This window comes from Molothrus ater, chromosome 2, assembly GCF_012460135.2.
Source record: "Molothrus ater isolate BHLD 08-10-18 breed brown headed cowbird chromosome 2, BPBGC_Mater_1.1, whole genome shotgun sequence".
Classification (NCBI taxonomy): domain Eukaryota; kingdom Metazoa; phylum Chordata; class Aves; order Passeriformes; family Icteridae; genus Molothrus; species Molothrus ater.
In genome coordinates, this window is record NC_050479.2 from 70,209,937 (window position 1) to 70,232,876 (window position 22,940).

Sequence of the window (22,940 nt, forward strand, 5' to 3'; positions counted from 1 at the left end):
CTCCCTTGTAATACGCATGCAGACACTGTCTAAACAGGAGCTCCATCAGAATGAATGATGCAGTTTCATTCCTCAAGCACAGTAGACAGATTCTCACTCCATAAATTGTTCCATTTGTAAATTATCCTATAGGTTAATAGATTTTAGAGCCCAAAGGGACTTCTGGCATCGTCTAGCCTGTATTAACTCTTGCATAACCACTGCATGTATTAGGTGTACCATTTTATCCAGTGACTCATAGCAAAGAAGAAATTATTCTCCCAAACTTAGTGCAGTTGGGGATCTCTGAGGGGAAAACTGTGAATGAGATAAATAATCTTTTGCCCTTAAAAATTATTTCTAAAATGATATTTCCTTGGTATATAAATCACCAGTAGCTAAGGCAGATTACATTTATAATAAATGATAGATGTTAGATGTTATCAAAGTGATTTCAGACTTCACTCCACAAAGGCACTTAAGACTGAATAGCTTTAAACTCATGAATTGCCTTGTAGATGTCTGTGGGATCACTCCTGGTCTTCCAACAGAGCCTGCATGTAAGAGCTTGCTAGAATAACTCTTGCAAAAGCTGACTGAACATATGTATAAAACAGCACCAGGTGAGCTTCAGTGTGAACCAAAACTCCAGTCTCTAATAGCTGCACTGCAGCAAAATGTCTTCAAGGCAGGTCTGGAAACACTATGGTGTCTATATATCACACCCAGCTGATTTCAACTTGTCTGTGAGCATGGTGATATCCCATTTTAAAAAATCAACCCTGATACATGATGCTCAGGCTTGAAAATCTTGGATTTTGCTATCAGTAATCACAAAATGATGCTCATTTCTGCAGCATATATCAATAAATAGTTGCTGTCTGTGGTACATCTGAACAAAGACTGGCATTTAAATGGAGACTACAGCAGCTGTGGATGTTTGTTTAGCTGAAGCCACCTTCATTTACCTGCCTTTCAAGAAGACAGTATTGTCACAACAGCTGTGTCATGTCATAAACTCAACTTCAAAACAGCAATAATTGGAATCCATGGGAAGCACCTGATACTTTCAGGAAAACACAAAATTGTGTCAAAGCACATCAAAGTAAAGTATGTTGTACAACAGGAAAGATGTCAAAGTAATATCAATATAGACAACTAAGAAGGTGAAAGATTAAATGCCACAAACATTATTGCCAGCTTTTGGAAATAACTGCAGAATATCCAGGTGACTGAAAAAAATTAATTGGGACACTGGGAAAAGAACAAATTAGCTCACTAGGTATGAGCAAGGAAACTAACTAAAACTAACAAGACTGAATAATAGAGCTTGAAGGTGTACTTCATTGAACCTATACATCAGAGCTGATTTTGGGATATCTTCAGGCAGACCATTATCCAGTCTATATCTTAAAGAACATCCCTTATTTCCTTGATTTTTCCCACAGGTTTGTCCCCAACTCTGATGCTAAAGATTCTTTTATCATGAGCTCTGAATCAACTACTTAAGCCTCTAAAGAGCTCCACTCAGAGCAGAGCCTGAAAAAAACTTTAGTACCTTAGCAGTACCAATGATAAAGCTCCTCCAAAACCAGTAGAGCTATTTGTATTTCCTCATCTCCTAAGGTGGCAGTGAATGGGATACTTGCACTAAAAATTATGAAGCAGAATTCTCAGTTAAGACTTTATCAGCTAAGGTACTTCCCCAAACCTTTGGTTTGTGGTTATAACTTGAAAAGAAATTATGTTCCAAATGCCTAGAGAGGTTTTTTAGTGGCTATGAAGAAAATAAAGTGATACCTACAGTTGGCATACTGAGGAGCAAAAGGAATGCCTTCACGCAGTGAAACAGCTCCATGCCACCTGCACAAGCCACCTACTCCCCACAAGCAGCAGCAGTGCACAGGATGCTCCTGAAGGGCATCTTTGGTTTGGTTAAATTTGAAGGGAATTCAATCTGTGTGCTTCAAGACCAATTTTTTATGTGAACAAAAGCATGCTAAGGGGGCAATTGCTGCTAATGCACACTCTTACTTTGCACTAAAATATCACTGGCATATTGCCTGCGGGCACCAGCCTGCTCTGCTGGGTTCAGAAGCTGAGCAGCAAGTTAATGCTTCTGGCAGGACTTGAGAACAGGTTTACTAAGGCTCTTTGGGATTTCTAATGTAAGTTCAATACTCAGAGGGAAAGATTAGGCCTTCAGGTGTTTTACTGTAGCGAGCTGCTGTTGAGTTCTGAGTGCCAAGGTAGGCACAGAAGATTTCAGCAATATCTTTGAAACTAGAAAAAGAAATCAATCCCCTTCAAGTTTTGTACAGAGACTGAAAGTCTCATAAATTTTCTGAGGCGAAAAATTTCAAAAAATGAGGATGGAGACAAGAGTGTGAGATTGAAGTACATGGGCACAAAAAATATTAGGAAAACTGAGGAAACCACTGCAAGGGCTCACTTTCTCACCATAAAATGCAGCAGAACTTGGAGGACTGAAATCTTTGGCTGAAGGATACAAACATAGCAAAGACCAGATGTGCAAAAAACCATGAGTGACCTGGTTTGAACTTTGAATTCCAAAAGGGAAATCAGCAATACAGAACAGAAACTTCTCTAGTAACAGTAGGTCCTACAATCTTCTTGGTCCTCATCTGTTTCCTGCTGTTTTGCTGTTTCTGTTTCAGCACTGAAGCATTCCAACTGCCCAAATGATTGCTTTGTGCAGGGACTATCTAGACACAAAGAGGGTTATAAACGTTTTGGGGTTTTGTCATTTGGTTGCCTCTAAGAATGATTTTCCTGGCTTTGCAAAGACTAGTCCATGTCCAAACAGGTGGTACATAAAGTAAAAAAGACAGAGCAAGTGACACACAGAGCAATATCACATCAGTCCCTCTAGTCTGCATGTGGGGTAAGGAATACCCCACATGCTCCCCATGCAGCAGGATCACACCAGCACATTTATGCAGTGAGTTTCTAGCTGCAGTTCTCTGAGACACTGTGTTTTCAGGACATGTTTTCAGATACAAACATCACTCTCCTACCATGGCTAACTTGAACATACCTTAGCAACATGGCCAAAAGTGAGAAGCCTCAGGCATACAGACAAGTTACCAGGCAGTGACGAGTCACTGTGTGTCAGCTACCCTGCAGTAGCTATCTGCACTGATGCTGTTCAATGTCTGCAAGGAAAGACTTGTGACTGTGATTTGCTTCTGCCACAGACTGTGTGCACAGTTGCAGCATCAGCTGATAGGAGGTCATTTCTTTCCCACTTTCATCCTGCCTGTGCTGCCTGTAGTATTTTGCTGGCTGATTTGACAGGCCTGTGCAGACACAGGCTGTGGATGGCTGGAAGCTTGTTTCTATAATTTCCCACTTTGCTCCTGTTTGAAGGACAGCCTGGCAGGGTGAATACACAGGCGTGAGTCTGGCACAGGGCCCAGGGAAGCACCCATGGAGTGGGAAGAAAACATTTGCTATGAATTAGTGGTTGGGCAGATGTAGGGAAGAAGAAGGCATAGAGAGAAAAATTATTCGGATATTTCTCCGTGGAGTGAGGACAATGAGGGTTCATAGAGGATGGAAGATAATAGCTGATACTGTGATTGTGGTTCTGGGGGCATTGACTCAAAACAAAGGAAAAAGGTGTCATGTCAAGCAGGACTCTTGCCTCACTCCCTACAAAAGCATAAAGATATTGGGAAGAGAGAAACAAAATCTGCTTGTTCTATTCTGTTTTCTTCTTTTTCTCTGAAGGTTGGTACAGTACAATAGGAAATTTAGAAGCACACTGAAAAAAGATTTCAGCTAAGTGCCTTCTCTGAGAGCAACCTTTGAATTAACTTCAAGACTGAAGTTCAAAACTATTTTACTGCTATACCTTTTTTTACACCAAAGGCATCCTACAACTACTCAGCATTTCAAATCAGCTTATTTCAAAGCTTACAGTATTACCTTGTTACAGTTCCCATTTGAGCCTCGTTAATGTTTGCAATAATAAGAAAATAAATTGTTTCAGCGAGAAAATAGCAACTGCAGATATTTGCTTGCATTGTAAAACTGATTGGGTCAAAGAACAACTTCCCCAGAGGGAAAAAAAGAAAGAGATCCAAATAAAACCAGAGATGTAAACAGAAACATGCATCACATCTCTATCCTGGCAACCAGCATGAGGGTTCAACAAATCTGCACCAAATGACATCCAGCTCAAGGTCCAGCATTTTGCCTTTATTATTTAGCTTTTTTGATTAAAGCTTTGGAGTTTTTTCACTGCCATCTTTTCAGTGACTGAGACATGCCTTTCACAAATTAAAATGTCCTTTTTTCTTAAAAATGCTGGGATTGATTGCCGGCAGGTCACATGTATTTCAACAGAAAAACTGGCACTCTTTTCTTACTCAAGTTGACTATATAAAACAGCATAGATCAAACCAAGCACAGTCCCATGGGAGCAATAGACAGGGAAACACACACACTCCAGAATTTCCTGGATTATTTATAAAATTTGATGACTTTAAGTAGGTGGTTTCTGTAGCAGCTCATAGGTCCTCTGTGTACCTAAGATTCATGTTGTTTCCTCTTTTTTTCCCATTTTATCTCCTGGGTTTGGTTTCTTAAAATATAAATTGGATATTTCTGCTTGTTTGCATTCCCTCCCCAAACACCAACAAAATTTCTGGAATTGGCACTAGCACTCTGGATGCATAAAGAAGCAACTTTTCAAATTAAACCATGCACAATTTAATTTCTCTTGGGGTCTTAATAACCACAATATCTTTCAAACATAAGGTACAAAGCTTTATTTCAAAAAAAGAAGAAAAAAGGCTTCAATTTGTACACGTCTGACTTATTCCCCTACTAAAGATAAGATCTCAAATTCTCAAAGCAACAAAGGTAGAGGCAGCTATTTAGTCATCTGAATTTGTTTATCATCATTGTTTACTATTTATATCCCAGTGGCATTGTATTATACACAGTGCAGTATAGATGAAGACAGTCCTCTGCATCACACAGCTTACAGAGACAACAGAAGTTAATAAGAAAAAGCAAGAGCAGGATGGTCTCAATCTCTCAGCCTTTGGTGTTCATCACCTTTAAAAGAATGGCATTTGTGCTCGGAATTCTAGATCATGTGTCTACATGGAAAAAAGTGATAGTAAAATATTTAAGTAGGTAGACACTTTAACAGGCTTCAATGCAAGCATAATTTCAGCACTTCTAGCTTCCCTGTTGTATGTGGAAAACACAGAGCACTAGTTACAAATGTGGGCTGCATGTTTGTGGGAATCCTAAAGGCTGAAAGACAGTGGAAAAACAAGACAATCACCATTTATTCCTAAATAAACTAGAAAGTATCTTGTACTATAAAGGCTATTCTCACAAACTTTAGATGTACAAGTCATGATTTCAAATATTTGAGGTTGCAGGCTTTGCCCCTGAATTTTTTACTGCTGCCTGTGAGTAGAGCAGCAGTCTCATCATTAGCACAGCTTTATGTTATTCTGCAATATGTCAAGAGCTGTATTCTTAAAATCTGCAGATTTGGAAGTATGAATCAGCAAAATTTTCACCTTTTTCTTTTACTGTTAGAGAATGGCTAAACAAACCACAAGTGTAATCCAAAAAAAACCAGACTACAAACACTCAATTGAACAGGTTGGTTTCTGGTTTACAGGCTCTTACATTCTGCTCCCACCAGCCAGAGGATCAGATAAGGCATAGATAAAAAAAATTATTTGGAAAAATAATTCACAGTTTATTTATGGAGGGAATAGTTTGTTTTTTACCCCTCAGGAAGTTTCACTTGGTTGCTTAAACAAAAGAGGAACAATTCTTCTGGATATAGGAGAAGGATATTATATTTTTTCATAAACCCCTTTTCTCACCACTTTTCCCTTTCTACCTTTGCTATGTACCACTCTGTCGTGGGCTGCTATTTAGTTAAGAGATGATAGATATACTTTGCTGCAGAATGCATTACTATGAAGAAAATCCACACAAACACTAACTGTGTGGAAGAGAGGACTGAAGAAAAGCAACTCAGAGTCAAGCTGTGTAATGAATCTCCATGGGAAATATATGTAATTAATTAAACATTGAAAGAGAAGACTAAAAGCTGCCAGCTGGGTCATCAAGTAACAATAAAAAACCAATAAAACAATAAAAAAAGATCCAAGAGGCCAACTTACCAACTCAGTGAGTGAGGGCAGCCTCTCTGTTCACTAAATCAGAGATAACTTTCACTGCTACCCTAGTACATCTCAAGAATTTGCAGGATAAAATCTGCTCAAAAGCTTAATTCCCCTTGCTGTCAGAACTTTCTCAGATTCTGCCTGTCATATGTGAACTGGTTCCTCCCTCACCAAGCCACTGTGGCCTTAAATGCCGCCAGACTTAGCTCTATTATGTATTGTAGCTGAGCATACCTAGTAAACACATACATGAGCCAAACTAATGATCAGGTTTATAAAAACCTGCTGCACTGTCATCTCCTCCCTTCTCACACATACCACCTGTTCTCCAGTTCATCTGGTTTGGAGTGTTTTTTCCCCCATCCATCTGTTATACCTTCCACTGTCTTCACTGGTAAGCCCTGTGCTGCATCATTGTATAGTAAGCAGCACAAAATCATACATGCCAGCATGGAGCTATTAATTCAGTTAGCAGAAGTGGGATAATAACGAGACCCTGGCTCAATATAATTTTCACCTGAACCAGCTGAACACACTTACCTAGAGGAAACAAAGGCCACTCTTCCAGCATTTTATGTATTCACAATTTTTATTCATGGCACAATTAACTATTTCTACCATTACAGACAGTGCTGGACAGTTTTATTTGAACAGCAGTCTATCTTTCCTGCACTGAGCAGTAAAGCACTGACATCTTGGTAGGGAACAGCAGACAGGCTTGGTTTTGTTCTGTAGTGGCAACAGCTCCCTGCAATGCTGCAATAAGCATGCTGTGACAACCAGTAATAACACCAGCCAGAAGACATCTGAAAAATACTGCAGTAATGTTGAACTGAACAAAATATTTAACTCTGCAATTTCTTTACAGAGAACCTGGCATTGAACCCAGATCAGCTGCTGGCTGAGAGCAGGACCCTGTGCAGCTGGGCAGTGACCACTTGGGTGTGCAAAGAATTGTGTGTAAAGACTGGAGGTTTTGGTTCCTTCTCTAGAAAGCAGAAGACTGTCCCTTGCATGCCACACATGATGTATGCTTGCATAGATATGTGTTAAAATATGTCTGCATAAAGTAACCTGCCTTTCTCCATCTCTCCCAGTCAAGAGAGATGGAGAATGTGTGTTCATCGCACAGCTAAGGTGCCAAGTAAACAAGTGGAGTATTTGTAACCCTCCCCTTTTACCTAAAAATGCTTAGCTATGCATGTCTTCTTTGTTTTATACTTCCATGCTACATTTGCAGGGAGGAATTTCTCCTTCCCTGTGTCTGGACATCTTGATTTATGGAGGAGCTAACCATTTCTCTTAACTTTGACCTTAATTCTAAAGCAATCTGACTGCTTGAACAGGGGTTGAAAAAGGCTAGCGAGGAAAACACAGCAGCTTTTTAGAACCTGTGTCCATCCAAACATTTCACTCAGCACTGGCTATGGTCACAGCCAAGTAAATCCCAGTTACCTACTCCCTTACCAGCTCAAGAATGTATCCCACAAAAGATGTATAATCAGGAAAATAACAAACTGCTACTTTTAATCTCCCCATCCATACACTTTGTACATACCTATCCAAGGCACTGAATCCCAAGAACCTTAAAGTTAAAAACTACTTCTTGATTTCTGGGTTTGATGTCTAAGGCTTCTTCATCAGGAACCTGCTCAAAATTATATAAACAGAGGGAATAAAACAAAGGGCCTCCAGACTCTAAAGACTGGTTGAATTCTCCCTTACAGCAAATTTGTGATCCATGTTTACATTTTTCATACAGAGCTACTGGCACTTTTGGAAGTTCAGTTTATTTCTTGACAGCCCCAGCTGTCAGGTCAGTGCTACAGACCAAGAGAATTTGAGAGGGTCAGGACCTTCTCTCCAAGTCTTGTTTGTTTCAAAAAGTCTGTAGCCAGTTATACAGAAATAGAATGCTCCCTTCATGAAGTACAGCAGTACAGATCATTTCCTCTTAATTAGTGAGGACATACAGACTTTTGACACTTTCTTTCTCGTGTATTCCATCCTGTTTGTATCAGAGATTTCTGTTACTTTTCACAGGGCTCTCACTCAAGCGTTTCAGACTTCCTTCATTCTCATTGTAAAGAGAGAGCAGATTGCTCTGTAGGAAAATGCATGTGAAATAAAATGTGCTTTCCCTGAAGCACACAGCCTGCTTCATGGGGAAAAAAGCTAAATGCCTCTGCACTGCCAATAGGTGCCTAATACAAAGCAAAGTATGCAAAAGAGAAGTAACCTGCTCTACAAACTACTGGCACAGATGCAAGTATTGCCCTGTGCAGGTATCCAAAGTGCAACGCTAGAGTCAAACACATATCTGCCTGCAGCTTTGCCAGAGTCACAACAGCAATGCTTTTGTCTCCTCTGCTTTCTTTAATTAGTGTCACATCCATTACAGAGCTGCAGCAAAACTGACATTTCAGGAAACAATGTCTGGCTCTTGCTAATCAGAAGGAGAGCTGTAAATCTCGCAAGGAGAGTGGTTTTAATTTGTGCCTATGGGATTCTGATATTGAAATACTGGCCCTAAATATCTGCTCCGTGGGGAGTTACTGCTGCACATTAATTCTGAACTTACCAGTTGCTGAGCTGCAATAAGAACAAAAAAAAAGAGTGATGAGTGACATAACACTAAGTGACATAGCACCAGGAATGCTGTAGCAAATGCAGGAGTGCACTCACCCATGAAGCACACCACACCAATATTCACCCCCTACACACAGCCTGTACTATCCACGTGGGGAAGGAACCAGCTTCACCGGAGGTCCACACCTACATACACAGAGAGATAGTTACATGGAACAGCAACGCAGCCCATCAGAGAGACTTGGGACGTCACCATCCAATGTGCCACTTCATGCCTTATTTTCTTTCTTTGCCTATAATGACTCAAACTGGGACAGTTCATTGAGTCATCTTCTATGCAGCCTGTTACCACAAAAAAAAAAAAAAAAAAGTCAGATTAACTTAGGAAAGTTTTCAGGAAAGTTTTCAGGAAAGTTTTCTGAAGTGCCTCTCTCCAATTTAACACACTTTTTGATTATGCAGCTTCCTATTGTTTTTGTGAGGTGACATGAGATCATCATGATTCATTCAAGTTGTCCGTGTTTCACTACATCATTTACTGCTGGAAATGGCACTCCAGAATGCAGATGCCCTTCAAATTCCACAGTCAACGGAAAAACTTCTGCACCATATTTAGAAAGTCTCAAATCCCTCTTTGCTGTGGCCCTTCATAGAGGAACTTTTCCCAGGGATGGCTATAAAATGGATTGCTGCTTATTTTTGAAGGTGCAATAAGACAGTTTAAGGATCTGTCTATTCTTTAGAAGTCTTAGTAATATACATACCATTACATTTTTGCTTTTAAATAAGCCTGTAAAAATATGTAAAAATTCAAATTTCCCAGATTTTATATGCAAAATCTTTCTAATACCAAATGGTAGCAAAAATATATTTGGTAAATGCAAAACTACAAGGATGTCTCAATTGGATGGAGACAGAAGCTCTCCTTTTTGCATAAGATAAATATTTATATTCATATAAGCTTCTATTATGATTCATAAACATCTCAGATTTTTTTGCATCCTTGTGGCAGCTTCCTGAGGCACGGTAATGCTGCCATGTCTGCTTCAGAGAGGAGGAGCTGAAACACTGAGGTTCATCTCATAGAACTTTTAGTTTCTTAATCTGAATTATTAACCTGAGTTCCTCTCATCACAAACCAAAAGAGAAGCAATCACTTTCAGAGTGACTGGTCCTTCCTAAAGTAAGCCAATTGAAATTACACTCAGACATTATCTCACCCTAAACTAGATACATGGAGAAACTGGAGGGCTAAAGGATATAAGACACTAATTTTGTTCCTGTGCACAGGGACTGTTAACAAAGAAATTATGCAACAAAACATTATTTTGACTTCATATTTCTCAAAAGTCAAGCCCACATTTTAACTATTGAGTAGCATAAAATTGTGGGCAAGACAATAAAATAAGCATTTGCTAAAATTCTTCTTTGATGGATTTGATGCAATAAGGAAATTACAAGATTAGTTTAACCTAACAAAAATTCTGTAACACAGCTATTACAGATGCAGACCAAAGTAGTTTGTTGGAAAATGCTTTATAGGTACAATGATGTATGAAAAAATTATTACATATGAGAATGGTAAATCTAGTGACAGGGCTGAATACCACAAACAACTCAAAATTGCATGCAGCAAGTCATCAAACACATATATGGATCATGCAGTTGTTTTTTCTTTTGAATCCACTAGAACAGGAAATTAAACAGTGAAGTCAAAAACCAGTCTGGATTTCTGGACTAAAATGTACCAATGAATCAACTAAAAATGCGGATTTAAGGAACCATGTTGTTAATTTGTCAAACATAATTTTATTTGGTTTTTTTTTTCACTTTGTTTCTATTTCCTTGCAATATTCCCCTGTCACAAATTTTTCCTGGAACTTCAGCATTGAAATATGTCAGCTTTCAAGTAATACAAGGGCAGGAGAAATGAGCTAGCATTCAATGAGAAAGAAGAATGAAGCCACAAGAGCATAGTTGAGCTTTAAGTGTGTTATAGTCATCTTATAAAATTCACATCAGTTTGGCTAGTTGCACTGTAGTTTTTCCCCAAGATTTCTTATCCAGAAGAAATGAAGTGTGATACTGTGGGTTGTGTTCAAAGTCAACTGCTATCACTGATTTCAGAAAAGCTGTTTGGAGTCTAAAGCTAAGTGCAGAACTGTGGTCCATCTTGTACAGCTAAATGAAAACAGGTGTTTAGAGCAGACAGAAAAAGGGTGGCCAAACCATAGGTCTATTCAAACTAGTATTAAATGTATTCCACATTTTGGAAGCTGAGCCACAGCCAAAGTGGTTTGGGTTTTACATAGTGAGTGATTCTATTTATTTCACTTTTACAATGATATGACAATAACCAAGGTAATCAATTATGAATTTCAGGCAAAGTTCTGGTTTCTGCTGGACTTGTTTTCGTATGCTGTGGTACAGCTGAGAAACACAATGAGGAATACTCCTTCTTTTTCTTTATCAAACCTGGCTGGTTTTCAACATTTGTATTTATTCTGAAATCAATTCAGATTGACTCACTTCTAATAAGCCCGCTCCTATATCTACAGTTTTAAAGAGGAACCAAAATTCTTTAAAATAAATGCATTCAAACCTTGCTTACTCTGGTGACCAGGGTTTACATAGTGCACAGGCAAGGAAATGTCAAAGCACTGAAATAAAAGATCGAAGTCAGTCTGTAGAACGGATACACAACTACACCATAGCAGCTACAGAATAAAAAAAAAAGGCATTGCAGAGTGTTCCTATGGTTTAGACAAGTTGTTCCAGGCAGCTTGTCAATATACTGGCTGTAATATCTCTTGCAGTCTTTCTACGTGATGGAAAGGCACACACGAATATTCAGGTCAAATAAATAATACATATCTCAGAAATAGTACAAACCAGTGGGTGTGTCCTTGGAGGTTTCTGTTTAGTGGACAACATTTGTATCTTGAAAACGGATGAAAGTGTGCTTTGACCTTTTGTATCAAGATCTGCTGGTTTGGGCTGGGGCAGAGGTAATTTTCTTCACAGTAGCTGGTGCTGGGCTGTGTTTTGTATTTGTGCTGTAATGACATGGGGATGTTTTGGTTGCTGCTGAGCAGGGCTTACACAGGGCTAAGGCCCTTTCTGCCTCTCACCCCACCCCACCAGTGACTGGGCTGGGGGTGCACATGGATTTGGGAGGGGACACAGCAGGGACAGCTGATCCCAGCTGATCAAGGGGATATCCCAGACACTAGAGGGAAAGTTGGCTGGAGGCTGCTGCTCAGGGACTGACTGGGCACTGGTCATTGTTTTTTATTTGCATCACTTATCTCTCTAGGGTTTTATTAATCTCTTTTTTTTATTACCTTCTTTTTCATTACAAGTTATCAATATTAATATTATTATTTTATTTCATTTCAATTATTAAACCATTCTTATCTCAGTCCAGACGTTTTCTCACTTTTCAAGTCTCCTCCCCACCATCCTTCTGGCAAGGGTGGGGATTGAGGGACCAGCTGTGTGGTGCTTAGTTGCCAGCTGGGGTTAAACAACAACACAAGAGCACTGGTGATTTGGTAATTTATATAATGTTCTTCTTTTTTTTTTTCATATCCATATCCAGAAGGATGCATCTAGCAAAACAAAACAAACAAAACAACAACCAAAAAAACAAAAACAATCAACCAAAAAAAGCCAAAGAAAAAAAAGATAAAAAAGTAAAAAAACAAACAGGAAAATAAAAATCAAGGAAACACATTCCAGGCATAAATGAAAATATACTGAGTCAGTTACTGGTTGCTAGATCATTTTCTCTCATAAATAGCTCGCTTACCTACTCTTGTCTAGCTACTGAGTAGTCCAGAATTTTCCTCTTTCACTTTCCACAGGTTTGAATTCTGAAATATAGACTAAAATTAGGACTATAAGATTAATCATTTATAGAAGGGTACACAAAATCATAGCAAATTAGAAATCAAAATACAGACAGAGAGGTGAAACCCTCCAGCAGTCTGAGACCAACAACTGTGCATTCCAGCTTCTATTATAATATGTATTTATTTTTTCTTTATATCACCTCACGCATTTTCCTATTCATTGTCCACCAGCTACTATCAGGGATGACCATGTGCTCTCTAACTCACTGCTTTGCTTAATAATGCACTTGCTATATCTTCTTGTCTCACTTACTACACTTGTCACATTTCCAAGCACCCATTTCAAGCAGCTAATTACAGTCATAACTGGGGCACTTTCAGACCAGCCTACATGCCTCGTGTTTGCCAGATGGTGGATCCAGATCTCCCTGTCTTGTGTGTACTCTGCAAACAGATATAACCACAGCCCAACATTTTGGAAACCTGTTTTAGATCAATGTTGCATCAGTATGTCACTGAGAACTGACTTGGCCTACATCTACAGAAGGTAGTTCTGCTTAACCTGTTTCATACTGAATTTCCCCAAGAGCTGCTCTGATATTAAAAGACTTTTAACAAAATATTACAAAGATTCTAACCCCCAAATGATGTAATCTTCTGCAGCTTGTCTATCTGAATTTTAAGAGTGCTATGACAATTAAGGGCAATAACAACTTCAAGGTCCTGTCATTGGATGCAGCACTCAGGATCTAACACATCTGCAGCTCAGAGTATCACAGCTTTTGTACTCACAGCTTGTCCTGCTCAGCACATAAGTAATAATGCAATGACAAGCTAATATCAAGCTGACAACGAATAGCCATAGAATTAATCAAAAACATCTAAGAAGAAGAAATATTTAAGCTAGAATGCTTACAGTTCATGGCTTGGAGCATTTCTGCCACAGGAACTTTACAGCTGCAAGGATGTAAGCACAGGTATATTTACTTTTTCCATACAATAGCCACCACACAGGAGTTCAGAAACTTCTCGTGTTACAGTTGGTCAGCATTTTACTCCTTTATCTGGCCAATTAGCTACCTTCTGTCCTGTTCCATGTGCTATAAACCATCCCTGTGCCACAGAGCTTTAGGAAGAAAGATGGAAAGAAGAAATGTACCAGTCACTGCACCCATAAATGAGGACAGAGTATTGTTATAGCTTCTGGTCAGGCCATTTCTGCAGTGGTTATTGGCACATACAGCAGTTCTCCTGGAAACAGCTGAAACCTGAAGGATTACAGCAGCCTTTGTGGCAAGACTGTTAAAAACAGAGCTAAACAAAGCAAGAAATATACAAATAGCAAGGCTAAATTTTTCAGTGCTGGGAATGAGTTTGCTACAGTGTTAAGCTATGAGTATGCACTAATTTTACACAAAGGCACTGGAAAAGCATTACTTTAGATTCAGAAGTGGTGCTTTCCTCAGGGAAGGCTCCCAGGAGAACCACTTCCAACCACCCCCCTTTCCTCTCAACCCTGTGAACTGCTGTATTTCCACCCCTGCCAGAGAGAAAAATGAGAGAAAAATCATTCTACCAGGCTTGAAATTTCCAAATGCTTTTAGTGGTTGTAATTTCCCCAGTGAGCAATTTTTAGCAGAATGAGCAGATAAAATTACACTGCAAACCATCAGACTGAAGGATAGAATCTTCATCATAATCAGGCATCATTCTAGCAACCGTTTCATCTCAGGAATTCCTTGCATATTCATCCCTCTTAAAGGCAAGGGGACAGAGGTCTCTGAATAGATGCTGTACTCAGGAGTTCCTCCTACATTTTATTGCAACAGAAAGAGTGGCTGTATTTACAGGGACTGTATTTGCTGTTCCAGGAGGGTAATCCAAGGTGCCCAGTGTTCCCAGCAGACAGCAACTGTACAGTTGCACTGTTTGCACCATCACTGCACCAGCCCTGGGTTCCCAGCCAGGACTGTGGGATTATTAAATACCAGTCAGGCACTGAAACCAAATATATACAGGTGATATCGAGCAGTTACAGATTTACAATCATGAAAATGAAATCATGATGAACCACCAGCTCTGTCCATCACACTTTTCCTCCTGGTCCTCAATCTGTCTTTCAAGTACCATTTTTTATTTCAAACGACTGCTGTGAAAAATGATTGCTCTCATAAATCTTCACAGGTTCAGACACTTAATCACACACCTCCAGCATCTGTGACCAGGGTAGCAGCCCTATAGACCTGGATTTATAACGCCACATTTCAATTATCAGCTCTATGGTCACTTATTTTACCATTCCTCTTTCCTTCACAGTTTCTAAATGTCAGAGGTATAAAATATTTGGTTGGGACATTTAGGGAAATACCAGCATTATAAAAAATATGACAATGTGCTAATTTTCAGACAATACATGCTAGTAAGCATGTAGTTTCCAAGACTTAATTTCAACCCTAGTATGCATATTTTAAAATCATCGATTTTAAAATTTAAATTAGAACAATTGCTAATATAAAAAAATTAATTATAAGCATGATCACTGAACCAAAAATAGGAGTGAGTTATAATTAGCATGCCAGCATATAAATGCCATAGTAGGAACTGATACTGGTTACAAATAATTGATTTGTGAATAGATATGTTCTTTGTGAACTTTAGAAATCTGTAACTCAGAATTATTCTCATTACAGAAACTGGTCATCTTAGGTGAAAGTACTTCTATGCATGAATGATCTAAGAAAATCAATCATTTTTATGGCCACAGAAAGAGGTTGTTCTGGGTCACTGTCCAGATAGTAAAATATTAGAAGCCTGTGATCTAGTTTATAATTCATGATAGGCTATAGTTAGGCCTACAGATATTAAAAAGCCCTTTCTTCTCCTGAAACAGAAATTGCTCTAGAGACCTCTGCAGCTTTCAGAGTTTAAACACCCTGTTCAATGATTTTGTTAATATGTGTCTGTAAATTACAAAATTTTTGAGGAAATTGTTTATTCGTATTTCAGATGGGCATCCCAAAAGAAAACAAACCTAACTCTTAAAATTTCAGTACTGCTGTATTGTCTAAAAAGTACAATAGTAACTTTATTCTATCACTATTTGTTTAACAGAAGAGTGGGAGTGAATGTAGTCAATAGCAAACACAGGCTCAAATTTTTACCACAGCTTTGTTTGGAAAGGGAATTCTGAAAGCAATCAAAAAGAAGCCCATGTGTTGATGTTTCGTTATCTGTCACTGGGATCATGGTCTGCTGTCTAATATCCAGGACCAGCAATAATAGTAATAATATCTTTTTTTCTGTGTATAAATTTGGTCTGTATTAGCCAAATGGAAAGATGCTGCCTAGTCAGATCAGTAGCAAAAGCAGTCAAAGGAGCAGGAGAATTCTGAAGAGGCTATTTCTTTAGATATCACATAAATTAATTGAAAAATACAGAAAGGGCTCATTAAATACTTGTTTTATACAAAATAAGAACACTTTTAGAAACATGATACACAGAAGTAAAATGTAACAAGTATACCCAGCTACTTACATGACACAGAGCACGCACAGCACAAAGATCAAATAAAACTCAGAAATCATTGAGATTCCTAACATTGAGAACCAAAGTGTATCTTTGAATCAACAGGTCTGACCTCTGTAAGAGCACATGTAATAATTCTTACATTTGAATTAATCAGTCAACAGCTTAAACAGTCATTTGAAAGGGGATAATGAGGTGGTGACAAAGATGTTTTACAGGACACACATGCCAAGTGTCAAAGGAGGTGATCAATAGGTAGCAGAGGATGGCTCCAGAAGCTCATTACAGGTGGTGAACACATCTCAATACTAAATTTAACGTTTCCTGAAGGGTATTGGAAGTATATACTTCATATTTGAATATAACTTCATATTTGAAGTTTGAGAGGCTACAGTGAATGATAGGTTGTTAAAAGAGGATTAAATTGTTTAAAGCACTGCTCTAGGTAAGTGACCTCTGCAAGCAGAACTTTGGATGGATATCAGCTGGAGAAGGCTCCATTTGTTGAGGTTGGATAAAATCGTGCTTCAGTGATGAGGGACTGGGCAAGACGTATCACCATGCAGGGGGTCAAGAAAGGCAGTGTCATAATCTGAAAGACACAGCTTGAGTCTGAATGCAAAGAGACAGGGCTGAGTTGGAGAATAACCTATGAAAAATAAGTAGCGTGGTGACCACTAACCAAGGCAGGAAATTACTTGGAAAGTCAGGTAAAGAGGTGAGACAAGCCATGCCACTCTAGGGAAGTTTCATAACATGACTAGATGTGTTCCCTTTTAATAAAGTGGGGTGAGTAGCTTCTGCTCCTGTCTGGAATGCTTTTTTTCACTCATGCATTCCCTACAGAATACACACACACACACACACACACACACATACATACATGTATTTGTTTTTTCTGAAGATGACTGGCTGAAAAAAAAAGCAATTTTTAGCTTGTCTTTGTTGTGATATCTTGATTGAAAACTTAGAAGCAGTTCTGCTACTGTTGCTTTGTAGATATGGTCATATGTGGTACCCATTGTTAGTATTTAAGATTTGAGAGGTCTGGCTAAGAAGTTGATAGTAACTAAAAGAATATTCCTTTCAAGTAAAAAACTAACAGTGATGGTTTCCAGCTCCCCACTTTTCCACATCATTAACTATGATGACAGATAATGAAACTTCTCTCTGATCTGTCCTAAATTGCACTTGCATTACTACACACTTGGATTCTCCAGATTTCTGACACTGGTATTTACAAACAAACAATTCAGAAAGGTACTGTCATTCAGAGTGGAACTCCAAGACTTTTCTTTTGGTGGATTTTTCCTAGGAGAAAAAAACCACTAACTTTTAATTGATTACACAGATTGGAGTGAAGCATCACATCTATGGAGGTGAAATTCTGTGAAAGATATGTTGGATCCACAAAGAATGTCTGACATTTTCTGCTTTGACACAGAAGAGGAAGTCAAACTCTTCCATTCAGTGGATTTTGCCACCAGCCAAGCTCACAGCTAAACCCCTCTCACTGAACATCCCATGTAATACAAAGCAATAATCAGACAATGAAGCTAATGTTTCTGCAGGAGGAGTGCATGTTGCTGGACATGTAGGAGTCTACATCCAACCTCCTCACACAGCTAACATTTCCCATGTCATGCACAGTAACACATCTGACTTCAATAATTTTTAATTACATTTGTGAGCTTGATAACATATCTTTAAGCCTTATTACTACTATTTCCACCAAGGTGCAAGCATGAACATTCACTTACCCTTCAGAGAACTATCTATTATAACTGGAAATGCTTTTCAGATTACTCCCAGAAATACGCTCCATGCTTTTAAGAGCCATGATGCCCATTATCTCCTTATAAAATAAGCAGAATAATCAATGTGCCTCAAATAATTTTCCACTTTGGGATACTACTTTGCTGGCCAACAGAGCAACCAAATATAGCTGCAAGCCAGCCCTTCTACATAAGCATGGTCAATATAGGGGTTTTTAGCACTAACTTTTTCCAGACAACATACACCTTTTAATATCTTTAATATGCTGCCTTATTTTCTCTTCCCTGATGCCCTCTGTGGTCTTTTGAAGAACTCCAAGTACTTTGTGGGGCTCTAAAAAAGCTCAGTGCTTCTCACTCATTCATCTCATTCTTTATGCCCAATGAGTAAAGGAAGACTGTAATGAAAACAGGTTTTGTCCATGTAATAAAAAACTAGCAAAAAGCTGCTTATAAAAGTGCACTTTCTTCAGTTCCAGAATAGTCCACCCATGATAAATCACCACACCTCCCCCCACCCCCCCCCCCCCAAAAAAAAGAGAGAAGGAAGTCATTTAAAGTACGTAAGAGAAGGAGAAAAACAGTTTGCTGTGTTAAAGGGAGCAGGAAAGAGACACTAGATACCAAGAAAAACATGAGATATATTTGCAGGGAAACATGCCCCCAAGACAGACAATTTTTAGGACCATAAATACTCAGTCATTTATCAGACATGGGCAAAGAGCCCATCAGGATAGGACAACTCCTCAGAGCAGTTCTCAGAGCAGCCCAGACTACTGAGAACCCAAGGGAAAAGGGTTTGTTTGCAAACATCTCAGACCATCAGAGTACTATGTTCTTTCATCTGAAGAGAACAAACGGTGAGTTATAAGAAATTTCTCCTTGCTATAATGGCCCACGAAAAGGGAAAAAATGAAATTACTACTAATTCACTCTCATTTCTCAGTACTTTTCAAAACACACTGGCCTGGGCTGTACAAAGTTTTCAAATACTGATTTCATCAGTTCCCTGTCCAGAAGAAATAATTATTTTCTTGCTTCTGATCATGATTCTCCTTTTATCACAGCAGCCCTCTGTCACAGCTGCGCTTTGGGAACTTATCTACAACAGCTACTTCCCTTTCACAGTCAATGCTGTACCGTACTTGGTACCCTGTAATGTAGGAATGACTAAATCATTTTTTTTAGATATATAGTTATGCTTATAACTGTATATATTAAAAAATAAATCGCCTGAATAAGCTGTGTGACAAAAGATCCCCCCTCACCCCGAATCCTCTGCTGTCTTCTTTGTTTACCATGATGTACACCTGTCTTTATAACATGTCCATTCTTTGCCTGTTCTGGGGGTTATGGAGTAAGTGCAAGTCTGGCATAGGCTCTGTTGGAAGCTCGTGTTTTAAGAGGTTGTAAGAAAACAGGTATTAATATCCTTCATGAGAATTTTAATGAAAATTGGCACTTCTCTTATAATGGCATGTGATAAGACAAGTACCTTTCAAAATCTGTTGCATCTGTGGAGGAACAAAATATGTCTTCCCATTGTAATAATATCTGTGTGACAAGACTTATTTTCTTTTAAATTGATATAAATTGGCAAGTATTCTTTTATGATCCATTCTCTTTCTTTCCTTTGGAAATGGGCAAAGACTGATTTAGAATAAACCCAAAATATTCTCTATATAATATTCTCTATATAACCCCTACTGTAGTTATGCTCCTAATTGTCCCCAACTTGCCTAGCAATTCAGAAAAATAAGTGAAGATTTCAACACTTGATTCACTTGAGAGGGAAAAAAAAGAGAAAGTTAAAATAAAAAAACAAAGGTTAAATGGGCTGTGTGGTGCCCAGGGTATGCTGGTTCAAAGACTGTGAAAAATCAGTAATAACTGCACAGTTCTGCACATGGGAAGAATTTGGTTCATTACATGGTCTGAGTGTCTACATGACATTCATGTAACACTAAAGATTAAATCAATGTAAAGATGAAATCTCCTGAAAAGAAATTCTAACAAAAGCCATTTCTACAATGCACACAGGCTGCTGTCATATATTTAGGGTTTTCACACTTCTTTTGAGCAGCAAACCATCACTATCTGCAAGAGTTGTTACCAGAATATAAACTTTGTTTTCTTAATTTTATTTAAATTACTGTGTAAGACTACAAATGGGAAAAAATAAAATCCAAAGGAAAAATAATTCCAGGTAATGAGGACTCAAACTTGAGTAGGTGCTCCTTCAGGGTGGTTTTGATTATATGGATGAAAGACTAGGAGTCAAAACACAGAGATTAAGAATAGAGAGGATGCTTAGGAAGGAATAAGGGAGGCATGGGACCCTGTTGGATTTCCTGAAGGGAGGCCTGCTAGATGGTAGAGACCCAGATGAAAAATATGTCAATGTGTTATTTCAGGATGATTTTTCTATTTGAATAGTACTGTTTAGTTTCTGTGGATAGCTCTATTATTTATTGGCTGGTGACTCAGGATGCATCCCAAAGCCTGATGCTCCTACTGTTCACACCAGGAAGGCAATGGAGCAGATGACATTTTTCATCCCTCAGCTGTATGAAGTGGCTCCCCATCCATGGCGTATGAGGTGCTGGAAGCAGACTTGCCCCTCAGGACATGGCTGGGGCAGGACCCTGTAGAGGAGATTGCCATGTATTGCCAGTCACAAATACCTGAAGGAAAGAAGGGCACATCCCTGAATTCACACCCAAACCTCCTGGACACAGCAGGTCACTGCCTGCCTGAAGAGTGAGAAACTTCCAGACTGTGACCAAGACAGATAAGAGCACTAGACTCCACAGGCATATTACTCCACACAGGCATATATATTCCTCAGAATATGCCATTATTATGCAAAGTCATGTTGTGTTACTTGAGCTGGGCCAGAGTATCTTTGTCACCATGGCAGTCACAGCGTCAGACACAGATCCCACGATCCTGGGCCCAAAGCCAGCACAGCCTGACCTCTGCTTCCAGTTCCAGCACTAGGCTGTTCTGTGCCAGCTTGAGGGTCAGCAAACATCCCTATCAGCAGCTTCATGAGAGACAGAAATAAACAGCAAGGTAGTGGTACAAAAGCTCTTTAGCTATGACCTATCACTAATTTTTGCATCTGGTAATCTTCATATTGCCTAAAGAGAGATTTTCCTCTAAGTGACAAGTGTTCTGTTTCACTGGGTGAAATCCATGCCAATGCCATTTGCCCTAATGACGACAGTCCACCACCTCAGGAAAAAGTGACAAACTGGCAAGATCCTGCAATACAGGATACAAACATTAGCTTGTTTATAATGTGTTATAATTGGAATGGAAATCATTCACAAATTAAATAAGTGAATAAACACAGCTCTCCAAAGTCCTAAATTAAAATACTCAATTGAAACGCTTGTCTTTGCCATTTGTGAAACAAATGTTAAAACATTTGAAGAAAAGCTTTTGCATTTTTATTGCAACTGCTCTAAATGGAAGAGTGACAGATGATGAAACACACCAAACATATTCAGTCCAGATCACAGGAAAGTATTTGTCACGCTGTCACATAAGAAATCACTGCATAAAACTAGAAGACAATGATCAGCAGCAAGGTGATATCCATTTTTAGTCCTTGTTATAAAGCAGGAGGGGCACCAGAAATATGAATGAATCATCTTGAGTCATCCAGCAAAGTTTCACAAGGCTTAGCACAGTGACTGAGGTTAATCCGAATGAAGGATGGCACCATGCAGACTTGCTGAGTCCATAACTCAACAAGGGAGAAGGAAATCTTCCATCTGGATTCCAATGATTCCCCAGGGCCTGATTTTCTAGAGGATTTTAGGTGTATAGTGGTGTAAATGAGGACAAAGTATGTTTTCCTAAAATTTCCCAGGCTCCTCCGTAGACCAACTTATCCCACTGTTTTGACATGCCCTGGAGGACACACTTCTCTCCACTGACTGTACAGAGGACCTTGGGAGACTATTTTCTGTGCGGAAACCATCTGTATCTGGCATTTAAAGCTGTTTGGTGTGGCTCCTCTGACCTAGTGGCCTATATCCGAGTTTAGTTCCAACTAAGTCCAAGTCCCACTGGCCTGCCTGCACTGCTCAGTATCTAACGCCTTTGTAAAAATGCCCATGTATCCCTAATGTCACCATCCAAAGATGGCAGGCATCCCCATGCCCATGCCACCGCAGCAGGCTCCCTGTACAGGCAGAAGCTCCTGCTTTAGACCAGACACTGGGCATCATTCTTTTAAATCTTTTAAACTATACTTTCATTTCCATGTGGTTGTAGACCACAGAATCAAAGAATGGTTGAGGCCCCAGGGTGCCTCTGGGGGTGGTCTGGTCCAGCCCCACTTCTCAAAGTAGGGTCAGTTAGAGGAGGTCATTCAGGACATATTGGAAAGGGGGTTGTAGCCAGGTGGGGGTCAGCCTCTTCTCCCGGGTGAGAAGGATGAGAGGACATAGTCTTAAGCTGTGCCAGGGGAGGCTTAGGTTGGACATGAAAAGAAATTTCTTCAGAGAAAGAGTGCTTTAACATTGGAATGGGCTGCCCAGGGAGGTGGTGGAATCACCTGGAGCAGTTTAAGGAAAGACTGGCTGCGGTACTCGGTGCCATGGTCTGGTTGACATGGTGGTGTTCGGTCATGGCTTGAACTCAATGACCTCAGAGGTTTTTCCAACCTAATTGATTCTAGCATTCTATGATTCATTTTCATATGGTTGTAGAGCAGAAGATCACAGCAAGGTTAGGCTCCAGGGTGCCTCTGGTGATGGTCTGCTCCAGCCCCACTGCTCAAAGCACTGCCAATTAGAACAGGTCATTCAGGACCGCAGAATCACAGAACTCTAAAATGGTTTGGGTTGGAACTTTAAAGACCATCTAGTTTCAAATGTCCTGCCATGGGAAGGGATGCCACCCACTAGATCAGGTCACTCAGTACCCTACCCAGCCTCGAACAGTACCAGGGACGGCGATGTCATCAGCTTTCGAGTTACCTCCAGAGAAGGGGACACCACAACCTCTCCGGGCA